Below are 17517 nucleotides of genomic sequence, written 5' to 3' on the forward strand. Positions count from 1 at the left end.
TCCCTTATTTTGGGGCAGGTGAATTTTATAGATTTCATCCCCCACCAAGAATGTTATATTCCCCAGAATACATATGAGAAAGACAGGAAGGCATCCTTAGGGCGAGGGATTGATGCGGACACACATTCACAGAAATTTAAAAAGCCTAATGCCTATGTTCGTCCCTTCAGAATTTGTCTCTTGGTGGAACAAAGCTATAAAGGATTCCACATCCATGCAAAAGCTCCAAACTGTTTTTCATATAAATGATCCCCTCCTTTTTTTTTGTTTCTTGCCCTCTTCCACAGTTTTTACTTATAAATCTGGGTTGTCAAGAGGCAGCCCTCCCTTCTTAATTCATTCTTATAACTAGGTGTTCAGAGCTTGTTTATTAAGCAACTCACACAGGCTTACAAAATTTAGACTCAAGTTTTTTCCATCAGAATTATAGATTTTACTATATTGCTAACTTTACTGTTTTGATATTTGAGGCACTTCTTTGCTTTCAGATTTGGGCAATTCAAAGCATAATGCCCATCCCAACCTCTCACTTCAACACACGCACAAGCTTTAGCTTAGTCCCCAGCCCACCTGCTGGTGTTAGGAATGGAGGATGACTGGATGCATGGCATCGCCTGTACTTAGGCGCTGGGTTTTATGTTCTTTACTGATTACCACTTATTTTATGTCTAAAGTATGCTGCATTCTGTGGTCGTCTACTTGAACTGTAATTCTATGTAGTCAGTGAGAGTTTAGTAAGAGATTATAAAGCCTTTTGGAGACACAGAGGGACCAACTCATTATTCAAAGCTAAAACAGTACTTTCAGGTGGAGCTAGGGGGCATGGTGATACCAGAAGTTTTATTTTCACAATTAACAGCTTTCGCTATGGTTGTTACAGAAAGAACATATTTGTCTGAACATCTGTATATTCACTCAGGCATAGGTGTATGTGTATGTGTATGTATGCCTAGATCTACTCTCCTTGTCAAAGTCATCTTCCAACACATGTATAATACTTCATTTTGCCTTGAGCATCTTGCTTTCATTCATTGGTGGGGGTTCATGCTTCTCTGTCATTGTTATGCACTATTATCTGCAGGGTTTTCAGTAAAGAAAGAGAAAGTGGTGACTATTCTGGATCTCCATTATAAGGTCATAAACTCTGATACTTAAAATGGAAATGCAGCTGATGAGGATTTGGCTGGAGTTCCCTAAAGGCATTCCCCTAAGAAAATCATACTAAGGCAAGTCTAGATGTTCCTAGGGATCCCACGAATGAAAACAAGTAAAAAAAATACCCTAAAGAGTAGAGCGATGGCTCTCTGATGCCAAGATGACTTCAAAGTTTAATTAACAAATAGAGTCGATTAACATTTTCCAGTTTCTTTAATTCAAGGAAGTATTCAAAGATTAGCTGATTATTCATAAGACAAGTTTATCCAAACAGTAACCTAAAGAGTTCAGAAAAGACTTTATCTTTCTTTTCCAAACTCTTCGTTAGTATCAGGAGAAAACAAGACATCTTTTTCCATTCCAAGGCAGTTATGCTTCCTAATACATGCTAGCAGTTATTTAACTCTTATCTCCTGATGAACTTTAAGAAAAAAATCTTAATGAATAAAAAGCTTCTATCTATACTCAATCTCTGCTCTTTTTTTTTTTTTTTTCTTCAGAAGTATGGTTTGGCAAATTCCTATCTTATACTTTAATTTTAAACTCATGTAAACTATTGAAGAAATTATCATCCTTATCCTTGAAATATTTAAATAGTTTACCCACATGAGAAACATAATTTTGTAAAAACGTATTTCTGTAAAGCTTAAAATGTGAATTTCGTATATGAATTTTTCTATCATTTGATTAGAGTTTTAAAGACATTTTGTAATTTGACTTCATATAAACATCTATAAACCCCTTTCTAAGATAATAAAAAACCTTTGTTATAGCTAGTAATAATTTTGTTTGTTTTATACCACTCCTTTCACTTTAATAGTAAAATCATCATTTGTTTATTCTTGTATTTTTAAATGAATTGCCCATCCTCTAATATCAGAGGACTCTCTGGCTGGCCAGAGAACCAATTCACTCCCTCATGTCTCATATGCTTCCGTTCCAGCATTTTGGAACATTTGTTTCAACTAACAGATCAACCACATTAGTTCATCATACTTTCAGAGTTGAAGGTTAGGGCATAGCAGCCAATTGCTGTTAACTGTATGATTTCTTGCTTCTCAGGATTTTATTTCTTATTTTTTCTCTTTTTTTTAAACATCTGAACAATTTAGATTCTGAGAAGTTTCTCAAAAATGTATTTCTCCAGCAATGGTTGCATAGTCTTCAGTAAAACACAGATCAAGGCATAATCCCATGATTGTTCTTAATGCTTTAACTAATTCATGTCGAGGAGCACCGAAGCTATCTGATAGTGTCTGGTAGTGCCCGTTTTCATAGCCCTCTAATTAAGTCAAAATGTGCCACCTTCCTTTAAGATCCATCTCCTCCTGACGTACATTTTATTCCTGTTCTCAGAACCCTGGCTACTAGTACCCATTATTTCTCCTTTAAATAATTGTTTTACCCTTGGCCATTCATTTGTCTTTCTGGTTATTCCTTTCATAGCTTCAATTGCCTATTAACTGATATAATAATGCTGATATTTTCCATGGCTTTAGCTGTTTTCATCCAGGGATTTCAAAGTGCTTTAAGATAGCTCTGTTGCTTTGTGGAAGGCAATTAATAAGACAAAGGAAATAAAGACCCCAAAAGTGAAGAAGCCCATGTAAATTCACACACTAAGACTGTTGAAAAATCTTTAAAATTCATTCATCTTTGAATCAGTTTCGTAAGGCGGTTAAGAAGAGAATGGATATAGAATTGGAAGTGCAGGAAAATCTAGGGATGCAATTTGCTTTGATTCCTAAAGACTGATTGGGGTCAATAAGATTTGAAGGTCACTGCAATACAAAAGCAAAGGAATCTGACTCATGTTGTTCGTTTTCTGACAGACTTCCTTCAGTCAAAACATCCCCGGATTTGAGACTATAGCTACCAAAGGCTTCCAGACTCTTGCAATAAAAAGTTTCCCTTTTTTGAGGATTCAATTGTTTCAGATTTGAATAGGACCACCCAAATATCCATCAGAAAGAGGACAAATAAATGGTGGTGTCCTCATACAATGGAATACTAGTCAGCAATGAACAAAAACTGCTGATACACAAAACGACATGGATGAGTCTCTAAAACATTCTGTTTAGCAAAATAAGTCATAAAATGTATGATTCCATGTATATGATTTTACTCACATGACATTTAAGAATAGATAAAGCTAGATTAGTTCATAGGAATCAACAGTGGTTGTCTTTTGGAATATGGGAGATTTTCAGAGGTGATAGATATATTCTATATCATTATTGTACACTGAAGATCTGTACATAATGTTGTTTGCCAATTCATTGTATGCAAAACTAACTTAATAAACCAATTAGGGAAACTGGAATTAATTGCATTGAGATTTGTCTTCTGTAAGTGCTGTACTTATATTCTTATTTATACAGTGATTTATGTCATACTTTTCAGTGTTTTTCAAAATAAATTCTTTTTTTGTTTGTTTAGAGTCAAGCCAGTGTGGGCTGAATTGTTTCATTAATTTAGTAGGCATGTCACATTCTAATACAATTAAAAGATAAATGCATGGGTAGAATGAAAACACCATTTTATTTCCAGGCAATGTTGTGTTGTGGACAAAGCTGGGTCCAAATTCTGACTATTTCTCACTGGTTATGCAGCTTTGGTCAAAACATATTCTCAGTTGTTTTACATGAAATAATTATAGCAACCATTGCAGAGTAGCTGCATAATGTATTACAAGGTCTGTTATAAAGTAAGTGCTCAATAGTTTCTCTTTTTTGGCCTTTTAACATCAAATGTTTTATCTCTGTCCAGAAGGCTAGATGTGAAACCAGGTATGTAAGCTCTGTGTCTTCGGTATGAAAAACACCTCATAATAAAACAGAGCAGCTAGTGTGTAATACAAAATCTTAGAGGGATAGAAAGGCATTACCAACAAGAAAGCTATCAGTTTACCTCATCCTTTAAATATAAAGTCTTATCTGTTATTATTGCTTCCCAGCCAAGCCTATTTTCTCCACTTAAGAAACTCGGTAATAAAAGGGGAGGGAGAAGAGAGAGGCTGAACATTCATTTATGCCTTCAAGAAGTATTTCTGGGGTTCTTTCCTGTTATGTAGTCAGGTATTGATTCCTAACTCTCTGTGTTTCTAGGACACAGGGTTGGAATCAGAACACAAGTAAATGCTTTCAGGGAGATGCTGGTTCTGGAATGTTCACTAGATAAAAATCTTCAAAAACTTTTCAATATTCTTTTCTCAAGTCCTGTTAGCAAACATAATAATAGTCTCCTTCCTGCTTTTGAGAGCAGCTGAGATTCTTCTATTGACACAGCCTCTAGGCTTGAACTTGAAAAACCAGAAGCAGGGAGTTCCCATAAGCGCTGCAGACTTGCGAGACCTACCCTTCCTAGCTGTCCCACAATACCAGAATTTTCTGACCTGCAGGGCACAGTGTGGGGCTCATCTGTTTTCTTAAGCATTTCCTGGCTAGGGACATAATATACTGTTGTGGTGGGAGGAGAGAGTGACACAGAGATTTATTTACAATTGAACTGGATGAGGTAATTATCCAAGTATCTATTTAATCTCTGACTACTAATGGGCAGTACATTGGGGTTATAGGACATTTTGTTCAGAAATGCAGTAGTTAGCTATGGGGGAAAAAAACTCCAAAATTTTTCACTGAAAAAAAGTCAGCAATTTTCAGAGCACATACTTTTAGGAGCCTAAAGGGGTAACTTTACTTAGTTGGTTCTATGTAAAGGAGGCAGGGTGTGTGCGCGTGTGCATGTGCGTGTGCGTGTGTGAACAGCCCGGACCTTTGAATCAGCTTACTGATTATTTTTGGCACTTTAAAGTTAGCTTACGGGTGCAGGGATAATTGTCTGTTTTGTTCACTTCTGTGCCTAGAACATTGCTTGGCACATAGTAGGCCTTCAATTAAAATGTGTTGAATAAATGAATGAGTAAATAAAAGCAGAGGTGGTTTTAATTAGAACTGTGTCATTTGTTAGCTTTGTCATTTGGGAAGTTTCCATTATGAAACTGAGGATAACAGCTTTACTTTCATAGGATGCTTGTCAGGGTTCACTGATTTGATGTCCAGGACAGGGCTTTGTGTTCTGTGGACACTGAGTGTGGGTGGACTCCCTCCACCTTCTGCATGCCTCATGACAGTAGAGTTGAGCTAAATGAATGACTCCACAGTAGGTACTCTAATGCTGACTTAAATACATCTCAATGGCATGTAGCATGGGTTATAACAGCATTCATTGTCTATTATTCTAGATTTTTTCTAACACAAACAGGTTCCATAGTAAGATAATGAAGTTTCACTTTATTACAATAATTATAAGTTGATGAAATAAACATGTAATTAACAATTTCCTATGGTTCCTATATTATAGCCAGTGTAATAAAATTCTCAACCTAACGGAGAATTCCCTGTTAAAATTCTCCGATAAGTGAAGAATTTTATGACTTTGAACAAATTCCAGGTATTTTATTTTTCAGTCCCATGTAAATAAGTTGTTCTCAACCTAACGTTAATAGTTTATTTGAAATACAGTTCCCTGGCATCAAACGGTTGGGAGCAGAACACTCAAATGAACCTATATCACAATAACGGCTATATCAGAAGACTTTATTTAATGGGGTGAAGAAAATATTTCCTGATTTTTATTAGTATTGGGCAGATCTGACACCATTAGTTTTCTCTCTGTCATAAATATAGGCGAGGGGAATTTGACAGACATCACTATAAAACAGGTTACAGATAAGTTCAGGCATCTTTCCTTCCACACGGACCTTTTACACTCAGTTCTGATGGGGCTGCTTGAATAGATTGACCAAGGTTTGATTTTAGGCTTCTAGATCATGGTTTCACCTTGACAACAGTTCTTTCATTTCCAGCCGTAACATTTACTAGGATCCCTAAGGTGCTTTCATTTTTGTAAGTACTGTACGAAAAAAAAAAAAAAAGGTTATATATATATATAAAAAGAAAAAGATAAATCTTAATTCACATGGTGCAGGACTATCTCTGTGTCTCTGGCACAAACCTTCAAATCCAATCCAAGAACTGTATGTGTATTAGAAGTCTGCAGATTTAAACCTTGTCCACCATGATCAAACTGGATTTATGGAGCATCATAACTCTCCAGACACCATCCAGCAGCTTATTAATTTAATAGACTCCTGTCCATTCACTGATGTTCCTGCCCTGACAGTCTCTCAAGATAAGGCGAACGCCTTTTGACAGGACAGAGAGCATATATATTTTCCTCTGTTTTCCCGTGGATGGGGTTGTCGACAACTTGAAATGTGTGGCTCAGCAAATTTGTTTTTTCCCTTCTTTTTTTCCCTCTTTTGCTGTGCAGGAAGGATGACAGAGGCAAGCCTCCAGAGAGCTCCAGGGGTCAAGGGGCTTGTGTTTCCCCTAAGCACGTATTTAGCATTTTGTTTTGCAAAATGAGAATGAATTGATTTAAAGGCATAGACACATGGGAACATTTTCAGCATGAAAAAAAAAACAAAACAAAAACATCAGCATTTCAATTTAATGCTTAATATAAATTAGGAGGTGTTAGAAGAAAAAAAAAAGCAATAAAGTTGCCATTAAAGAGAATACAGCACCATTTTCTCTTCTTTTCTATAATCTCATTTGTGGGAATGAGGGGGAATGCCAAAAAAGATAGCACTCAAGCTGTTGTATATTTCAAGACAAAACAGGAAGAACTTTTCAACATCCTTATTTTTCCTTTATGATATTTTCCTGCTCTACAATTGTGTTTGTTATTGGCAAATAAATTCACAAATTTCAGTGGGTTATTACACTAGTATATTACAAGGTTGTCTGTTTCTCTCAGGGTACTATTCTGTTCAAGTAGGTCAGCAATCACTAGACGCTGGTTTCCCAAACTTGGGTATGTTCACAGATCACTGGAATTTTATTAAAATGCTGATATGGATTCAGTAGGACTAAATGGGGTCTGGGATTTTTGCACTTCTGACAAGCTGATGTCACATTGCTCACTGGCAAAGCACATATTGAGTAGCAAAACACTAGCTAATTTTTTTAAAAGAAATAGCTTTAAAAAATTATCACCTTATATCACAGCAATGTAAGACATACTTTGAACATATTGCAAAAGGTAACAGATCCCCTACCTGGAAAATTGTGGCTACTTTACTAATAGATCAATGAATTGAAGATTGTGCAATCCCCAAATCTCATGTAATGGTCATAACTGCTATTCATTTTTACATGTGTATAACGATGATTATCTTAATTTCCCTTGAGATAGCTAATGAAAATGATATCCTTAAAGTGAAAGATAAGATAAAAAGTAACTTGTCCATTTTCTCATATGTATTTTCTCCTTACCTCATCTCACTGATGGAAAGCTATCTTTCTTATTTGTATCTCCAAGCAAAATGCAAAATTTAAATACTGTTTGGCCTAAATATCTTTCATAAGCCCTGATTTTGTTGTTGTGTTTTTTTTTTGTTTGGCATTTTTTGTTTTGTTATGTTTTTTGCTTCCCTAGACTTAGAATCAAGCCCTTCTAGACTTGAGAGGTGAGAATTTTGACTACAAAACACGTAATCAAATCGAGAAACCTATACAGATATAATACATGAGACCCTATGATTTTATCTGCATTACAAAACTAGTTCTGACATTGAGGAACATCAGATTATTATTTAGGTTAGTTTATTGATAAATGTTACGTCTTTTTTGGGGGGACTGAAGTAGAAATATCATATATGACCCATTGGATCAAATTCATTATGAAACCATAAATTCCTCATTAGAAGTATTTAATAAGTATTGTAAAAACATTGTTTTCGAAAGAAACCTCTGTGACCTCTGTTTTTTGAAGGACGACACAACATACAGGGTGTTGAACTAGAGACCAGTCAGTCCTGAAAAATCTTTGCTGACAGCGGAGACCAGACCAGATTTCTGGTGGAAAAACTGGCTTAAAGTTATTCTCATTGAATTTCAATGGTGGCAGACAGAACTACATGAATAGGTAGATAGATCTTATCTGTTTTTCCTTAAATGTATGTATTTCGGATCTATTCCTTTGGTTGGGATATTCCTGCTTGCAACACCACGATATACTATCTTGGTTGACCCCACTGTTGTCTGACAGTCTTCATAGACCTCAGACAGACTAATGAGAATATACCCTCTCTGAAGTACTACTGCATGTCATGGCATATAAGGTGACCTTTTAAGTTTAAAATAGCCTTCAAAAATGGAGTTGACTTATATACCAAAAATAAAATGAAAAACTTCCAATTTTAGGTCTCAGAGCAATGACTTGAGATCTGGCTGACTTTCCCCCAGTGAAGAGCTTAGAAGAACAGGCAGTGAGTGTTTGACAGGAGGCAAAAAAAAAAGGTAGATCCAGAAAGAACTACCTGGTAATAGTGAGCAATGTCTTGGCACGGCTGTTGTGCAAAGATGTCAAATAAAACTCTACCGTTTGACAGCATCTTTTGCATATATGTAGATTTAAAATTTTCCAAGTTCTTTCACATGCCCTCATGCTAACTGATGTAGTACAAGTACAATTCATGTTCTGCATATATAGGACATTCCAAAGAAATCCTCTTGTACCAGATTCCTTAGCATTTTTAAAAGATTGTTAAGGCATGGTATAATTTTCTAGATGTGAGGAGGCTAGCATTTTGGTTACTAGATTTTCAAATGATTCCCACACTAGTAATTTTTAGAACTACATCAAGTCACAGTGGAGCTTATTCTGTTGAATGATGCATCATAAAAGCCAATAAATAATAATTCAAAAGTCAGTGAGTATATATGTGAAAGAGGTAAGAAATGAAGTCACTGCGTTTGAGGTGTTCACGTCCAACTTGGAACAATGCACAGGCTGGGTGGGGCTCTTCCCTCATGGGGAAGAAGCAGGGGAGGCTGTTCAGAGGCATTGATCTATACTACATCTTGAATGGCACCTAGTAACAATAATCAAAATGGCTAGAAGTTTAGTAGGCAAAGGAAACATGATGTACAAAAAATATACACAAGCAATAGGTATTTGAGAAATGTAAAATAAATGAGTAAAGTAAGAACATGTAATACCTGTGGAGGATGAAGAAGAAATGAGACCATTAGGGATAGGGTAGTTAAAAAGATAGATGAGATAATCTAGGGAAATCTAAATGAGAGAATGACAATATTTAGTGGATGCACAGTGATAAAGAAAAATGTCACTGGGTACGAAAAGGGACAATCAGATCAAACCCAGTGGAACGAAAAATTGGCAACAGAAAATCACAAGGAACCTTTGAGAGAGTCACTTCAATGGAGTCTGGAAGATAGCAACCAGAGAGAAGAGAAGACACTAGAACTTAGGAAAACAAAGGAATGAGTGCACCACACTTGCCTAAGAAATATGCAGTGAGGACTGCTGTTAAGTATGGTGAATTAATTGCATGCATTTATTTCTTCTATCCACTCTCACCAACCTGGCAGTAAAGAAAAAAAAATATGATGAGGGCAATGAGACAGGGCAGAATAGGCAACTGAAGTCAACAAAATCTTGGAAGCTAGAAAATGATGAAGATGACATTGCAGGTCACAAAAAGCAGAAATTCAAGGACTTGAAGAGGAGCAGGTCAACAAGATCCAAGCAGATTTACTCTTGGATTTGAGTAAGATATCCAGAAAAATATCAGGAAATAAAGACAACTTGTGCCTTGAAAGGGGGACACAGCCATGGGGCTAAAACTTGTAGTCCTGGAATTCTGAGTAAGAAGCGGTTAACTACACATGGTCAGCTGATCCCTGCAGGGCTAAGGAACCCTCCCTTCCCACTAGGTTAGGAGATGCCAGCTCAGTCTGTGTAGAAATGGAATGGTGCCTTAGATCTAGAGACCCAGGCTCAGCAAAGGGGACGCTAAGGTATCACCTGAGTTACATGATTAAGGAAACATCTATAGTCTCAAAAATGAGATAGGACTTACCCAATGTACCACCCGATCTCTTTTGCCCACTAACTTCTTCAAACTGCTGGCCTTAAGATTCATAAATCTCAGAGACGAGACTGGCACTATCTGGAGAAGCTTAATCATGCTAAGACTAAAAAATTGTATATACTGCTATTTGGGGACTTCATTACTGTCTTTAGATTGCTATCCTATTATCCTATGCAAAACCCATCACCTGCCTGTTTGTGATGTTGTAGCACTTGGCAGTGAGTGGCTTACTCCTAAAAAATAAAGTGGGCAATCGTGGATCGCTAGCAATTTGAGGAAAGCTTCCACATTAAATACAGCGACCAAAACAGGTTAGGAAAACTAAGAAATAATGCGCTGCACCACAACTTCCTAAACATCCTTCCAATTCCTATCTTCAGAGATTCAAGAATAGCTGTAGAAAAAGAATAAGGCATTGAAAAAAACTGCCAGACGATAAGACCTCTTGTAAATTACAAAAATGGTATTTAAAATTCAATAGTGAAGTTAAGAAAGTTTGAGGACATCTCATAAAATTGAATAAAGGTCAAGGAGTAATTGTGGGAATATTATTAAATCTGTATCTTATATTGCTTTCCATATTAAAGAATAAACAGTAATTCATTCATTTATCTATTCATTCATTCATAAATATTTAATGAGCACATATTATGCGCCATGTACTACCATGGACAACTTAAAAATATAAAAAATTCTTATCCTTGAAGTACTCCCATTGTAGGGGTGGGCAAATGACATTAACTTGTTTTTTTACTGAATGTTACAATGTGAAGTATGAAGATAAATGAGAAAGATGTTATGGACTCAATGTTCTGTATTCTCCCAAATTTTTATGTTGAAGCCTTAATACCCACTTTGGTAGTATTAAGAAGTAAAGCCTTTGGGGGGTAATTAGGTCATGAGGGTAAAGACCTCATGATGAAATTAGTGCCCTTATAAAAAGACACATGAGGGAGTTCATTCTCTCTTTCTTGTTCCGCCATGTGAGGAAACAGCAAGATGGCAGCCATCTGCGAACTACAAAGAGGGCTCTCACCAGACACCGAATCTGCCTGTACCTTGATCTCCAGAATTGTGAGAAATAAATGTTTGTTTAATATACCCAGTCTATGGTATTTTGTTACAGCAGCACAAGTTGACTCATACAGAGGCAATAAAGGAAAGAAAGACAGGGTAGTTAGGCAACATTTAGACAGAGTTCTAAATGAAGTAATGTGGAGACAGAGTATGGTGCAAAGGCCCTGAGGTAGAGGCATTGTTGTATGCTCAAGCAAAAGCAAGGGGACCTGTGCCACAGCAACAGTAGTTAGATAGTTGTTATAAATATAACCACAGAGGTACCCCTGGCAGATCTTCCAGGGCCTGGGAGGCCTATGTAATGGCTTTGTAAGTTTAGTTCAGGGATTGGCAAGTTTTTTTTTGTAAAGGGCCAAACAGTAAATATTTTAAGTTTTGCATGCTGATAGTCTCTGTCAACTTCCCAACTCTGCGGTGACAGTGGGAGGGCCGTGGGCCAGGTCTGGTTCCGTGCACCTGCCATGTCAGTCTAATTGTGATGGGAAGTCACTGGAGGATGACAAGTGCTTCCAGTTTTCCACTTTCTCTGTGAAACAAGAGGAAGGTCAGCATCTAACAAGAGATGTTATATATTGCGGGAGACAGAAGTCTGAAACAGGGACCTTGAAGATTAATTAGGAAAATAAATCTGTACTTACAGGCTATATACACTGAGGGTTCTCATTCACCCTGTGATCAAATGTAATGCAAGCTGGTCACCACTGGGTTTTGTGGCTGTTGGTGGTCGTGGTTCATTTGTTTTATTTTGACCACACTGTGAATCAGGTACTATTCTAAGCATGTCACAAATATTAATTCACTTTAACTTCTGCCCAGAGAAAAGTGGAAATTTGGACTGACCAGAATGGAGGTATGGTCAGGCCAGTAAAAGCCAGAAGGAGAGAAGGGCGAGGGGGTAAAAGAGAATGATTAGAATCATGAGCCCTGGAATCTAAATCTTGTAACCTGAAAGTCAAGACAGGAGGGGCAGATGGACAGGAAAATGATGGTGGGGGGAGAGGGGATAGGAGCTTCATTTGGAGTTGAAAAATTGTGGGAGTTGGGTAATAAGTGGATTAAGGTGAAAGATTAACTACTATCTCCTAGAGTGGTGTATCTACCAACATTATTTCCCGGACAGACAAAGCATTGCTTTTATTAGTGGATGGACCTAAGCTTAACCTTTGACACACCATTGTCACTAAAATCCTGATGTAATCATGTGTGCCTTAGAACTCTCAGTAGCTCTCCTGCCTCCACGAGAAAGGTCTTAACAATGAGCGTTCAACCGAATCCATGACATGGTCCTCAGAAACTTTTGGAGGCTCGTCTGTCACTGGTCTCATTTGTAAATTCTATGCTCTAACTATAGTGTGTGCTCGGACACTCATGGGAACACGACATGCTTTTAAGTACGGAATTCCAGCCTCTTCGCATGCCTTCCTCCCATGTCTCAAACTTATATTCAGTTTTCAGTAGCTACATCGTCTGTCAACTTTGCCTTGACCCTGCAAGACTGCAACTAGTAGAAGGTCTTTTAATAAGCTCCTTAAACCAGGGGGATGTTTCATACTCCTTTGTAGCTCTCAGGACACCTGGGTCATATTGTGCACAAAGCATGGGCTCAAATGCATTGATCTTATTTGGAAAATTATCTTACAAAACAAAGTGTTAGGACATTCATAGAGCTACTAAAGAAAAATAATTTTATCACTTGGAAATAATATAAATTCTACGGACGAGGAACACTCTGTAGGCAATGTAGATATTTCTTTGTTCTTTTAGTTTGGGTTGTATATAAAAAGAGAAAGAATGTAGTTAAAACAAAGAGCGATTTTCATTTGCAAATACTTTTCTAAAACTCTATGACAAAAATAATCAAAGGGAAGAAAATTATAAAAGAGGGATACAAAAAAAAGCTTCCCAAATCTTGCCACCTTTACAGAAATACTTTTATAATTTTGAGGTATTTCTGTCCAGTATGTTTCCCTATGCATATACTTTTTAATATAATTATAATCATACTAGGCTCAAAACCTCATATTCTGCTTTTTTCAGTTGGAATTAGAATATAATTTCCTCTACGTAATACACTGTTCCAAAAAAGTATGCACAGTATTTTACTCTGAAAGAAACCTACCCTAAAGAGTTGTCCCTCATTTTAGCTGACAGAGATACTTTTGGGGGTAGCTTTCAAGATTTGCATCTCTTTGAATGACAAGCTAATACTTCTGAATGATAGGAAGTCACCTCTCAAAAGACCCCACTCTTCGTTTTCATTTGTATACTTATAAAACTGATATATTCTTAGGTCGTATCATTTGCCAACATTCTAACTGGGTTTTTACCCATGACAGACAGCAGCTTTGTTCATGCATGGATCCAGCGGAGGAGGCAGGGATTTTTTTTTTTCTTCAACACATGAGAGAACATCTAATCCACAGAGATAATTAAGAGTATTATCATGCAGGATTATTTACCAACATTTCATTAAGGAAACTCATAGCAACGTGGATATGAGAACAATTTTTTTTATATCATATAGCATATGTTAATAATAACTAAGGACATAAACTATTCAGAACTACCAGAACCAGACTGTAATAATAATATCATTAAATCACTAACAAAATTGTAAAAACAGCAAATGCAGAGTAAAAAAGTGAAATGACAGAAGGCCCATTATTTGCTAGAGTTGCTGTCATCCTGCAATTTGCAACATTCAGCTCTATTGTAAATAACACAGTCACTAGTAGGGTCACTTGTCTTGACCTTAAGAACCCTCAGAAATGACAATTTGACTCAAAACTGTGGTTTTTCTAAAGCAGCTATTTTTTACAACCACTGATTCCTAGAACAGGCATAATAAAGTGCTCACGCCTCAAAACATCTCTCATTCTTATAGAACATAACCAGAAAAAGCCTCAGATGTTCATGAAACATGATGGGTTTTCGGCATCACGTTATCCTGTGGTGCTCTGCAATCAATTACTGTTATACCACCATCATTAATAATTTTCTTAATGAAAATGATTCTGTTGATCTCTGTTGTATTTTAATTATCAGAGTTAAGCATAATTACACTGCAGCTCTGAGCTGGCGTGTGGACTCCTTTAGGGTGCAATTTTGTTTTAACACACTGATAATGTAATTTTACATTGTGTCAGTTTGTTTGGTTATTATCCAGTTGTACAATTCCACTATATTCCTGATAACAGATAATAACCTTAGTACCTCCTATATCCTGAAGTCATTTAAAAAGCAATATTGGAATTCTGCAACTAGCTAACTTAATCGCCTTATGATTTTATAATTCCTGCTGTTAAATATTTGGTTCAGGCGCCCACTCTCTTTTAAGAATTCTGTCAAACTAAACAATAGTTATGCATTTTCTATGAATTTCTGAATGGTTAAATAAAGACTATTTTAGGTACAACCTTTTTCCTTTTAAATTTAAAGTTTCTTATCAGGTCCTTTAGGTATTGTTACACATCAACTTGTAGGTAGTTTAAAAATTGGCTGCTACATTAGACAAGGATATTGTTAAAAAAGAAAAATAAATAAAAAAGACAGTGGTATTGTTTCAAAATTCTAGTAACATGCAACAGATTCTCTATTTTAAGGTGGAATATAGTCCAGACTTTTGCAAGAATCTTTATAATGGAAAAATCTTTGTTTTGAGAAGTTGATCAATTTCGTCAGTGTGCAGAAAGTTGCTCACCCAAGATAGGTCATGTTAGAATTTGTCATTAGTGCAACAGTGCCTTCAATACAGGCTTCACTGAATTAATTGCTGGTTACATTGTGCAAAGAATTAAAATCAATACTTTGAAGACGATCATACGATGATTCGGAGATTGGTCTTCTATGTAATTTTAAATTGCTTTGGTCTTAAAAGCAACAGAGAAATAAGAAAAAGTACTGCTGTCACCACTGTTTCGGTTCTTGAACCCTTGCTCTTTAAAGCCAAATCATAGAATGAGAAGAAAGTTTCACTGATAAACATGTATGCAAATTTTTGAAGAAGAGCAATAACCGGCAAACATATTTTTAAAAATCTGGTCATTAACATATTTGGAAATGAGGACAATGTGTTTCAGATTGAATCCCAGTTTCATCATGTATGAGCTATGAATCTTTTCTCAACCTTAGTTTGTTCATCTGTAAAGTGGGAATAATGCTGCTTACACCATGAGTTTCTAATAGTAAATAAGAAAATGTATGTACAGTGTTTAAAACAATGCCTTTCATAGAATAAGTGCTTAATAAATTGTAACTGCTATTACTTGTATTAATATTATCATCTTTATACTAGCATTTTATGTGACATTCATTAAAAATATAAATATCATGTGCCCAAAGCAAATAATGTTTTTAGGCAAAGGCTTCAGTCCTCTATAATATAGTTCTCGGTGGACACTGTGGGTTCACAGTGACTGAAAGGGACTTACGGGATTCTTGGCTATAAATCTCGTATCAGATGATCATGTTTTCCTGCACACTTGCTTGATACCAACATGGAGGCCTGGCTTCATTTCCTCTAAATTTTTACTGACTTTATGACTACAGGACAAATTGGACTGAGTATAAGATAATCAGCCATATAATATTTATAATAACACACAGTTAGTATATGAGTGCTGCTTCCCTCAAATTCTGTGAGATAGCCACCACTATTCCATTTTTATAGCTGAAAAAAATCAATCAAGATTCAGAGCAAAAAAATGATTTGTCAATGTTGCATATGAGCAACAGTGTTTCACAATGATATCCTGCTTTCACATAAAAAGAATTCTTCTGTGGGAAAGGTGAGAGTGAGGGTTAGGCTGATACTTTTCCACTCTTTTAATTGAGAATGTCTATTCTGTTAATTTGGATACCTAGAGAATGTGGCTACTCTGAAATAACAACCCCATGAAAAACTAAATAATTACTCCTTGTTTTAAGTGAACTGAATGAACAAACCCACAAGCTAAAGCCTTAGTTTTAAATTTGCAGAAATATAAAACACAGAGGAAGCTATTTACTTCTCAAATATAAAAAGTCCAGTATGCTGTGCAATCACTATAAAGTACAGAATGTTAACATAAAAAAGAAGACACATTATGCTGTTCAACTAAAACTTATACAAAATAATATTAAATGTAAACCATAACTGAAAAATTATAAAAAGAAAAGAAGACACTCTCCAATGTTCAATAGACATTAGTGGATTTTAGCAGTAAGTGGACAGACCTTGCTCATCCTACCCGCTAGCAACCTCTCTTTAACTTCAGCATAGTGCTTTTTAGTCTTTTTTCATTGAAGATAAGTAAATTAGAATTATCTGGAGTCTGCTGAGAATAATGGCAAAAAACAGACAACCCAACAAGTCTGGTGCATCAATGTCTGGATGAACTGATTACTTTCTGGAATGATAGGGGGTAGTTGAGGCAGAGAAAAAGTATATCACATTAAAATATTAATGCCAAATACTATATATTTTTACTTTGATAAGACAAGATGATGGCAGCCTGCCATATACCACTAAGTGATAGAATACAATTTTAAAATAATTATTTGATGAACACCTTGGAAATGAAATTTTAATCATTATATTTAACTTTATTATTAACCCACATTTAATAATACTTCAAAAAGTATGTCTCTGCTCTGGCCGGTTGGCTCAGTGGTACAGCATCAGCCTGATGTGTAGATAAACTGGTTCAATTCTCTATCAGGGCACACTGGAGAAGCGCCCTTGCTTCTTCACCCCTCCCCCTGTCACTTCTCTCTCTCTCTCTCTTCCCCTCCTGCAGCTGTGGCTAGATTGGAGCGAGTTGGCCCTAGGCACTGATGTTGGCTCCATGGCCTCCACCTCAGGCCTTAAGAAGAGCTCGATCACTGAGCAATAGAGCAACGCCCCAGATGGGCACAGCATCACCCCTCGTGGGTTGGTGGGGTGGATCCTGGTCTGGGCAGATGTGGGAAGTCTGTCTCTGCCTCCCCTCCTCTCACTGAATAAAAACAAAACAAAACAAAACAAAGTGTGTCTCTTAAATGGTAATAGTTATACATTAGGTGGCCTATTGATACAAATAAAAATTTCACAGTCAAGGTCATTTTTAAAAATACTACACATATGCATTTTACAATCTATTTGTAAATAGGCACTAACATACTCTCAGATCACCAAACCATATAATAAAGATGTGGGCATAGTATGCATAAGTAATTAGTTTATTAGCTAGAAAAGAAAATAAGAAAATCACCCTGGCTGGATAGCGCAGTTGGTTAGAGCATCATGCTGAAGCACAGAGGTTGTTGGTTCAATCCCTCATCAGGGCACATACAGGAGCAGA

At 36.4% G+C, this 17517-nt stretch overlaps 1 protein-coding gene across 2 annotated transcripts in view; it reads right to left on the bottom strand.

The window, feature by feature from the left end:
* The window catches only part of ZFPM2 (zinc finger protein, FOG family member 2), a 493438-nt gene that overhangs the window by 140522 nt on the left and 335399 nt on the right, over positions 1-17517 (bottom strand). The window lies entirely within an intron of this gene.

The sequence above is a fragment of the Saccopteryx bilineata genome, chromosome 3 (assembly GCF_036850765.1).
Source record: "Saccopteryx bilineata isolate mSacBil1 chromosome 3, mSacBil1_pri_phased_curated, whole genome shotgun sequence".
In the NCBI taxonomy this organism is placed as follows: Eukaryota; Metazoa; Chordata; class Mammalia; order Chiroptera; family Emballonuridae; genus Saccopteryx; species Saccopteryx bilineata.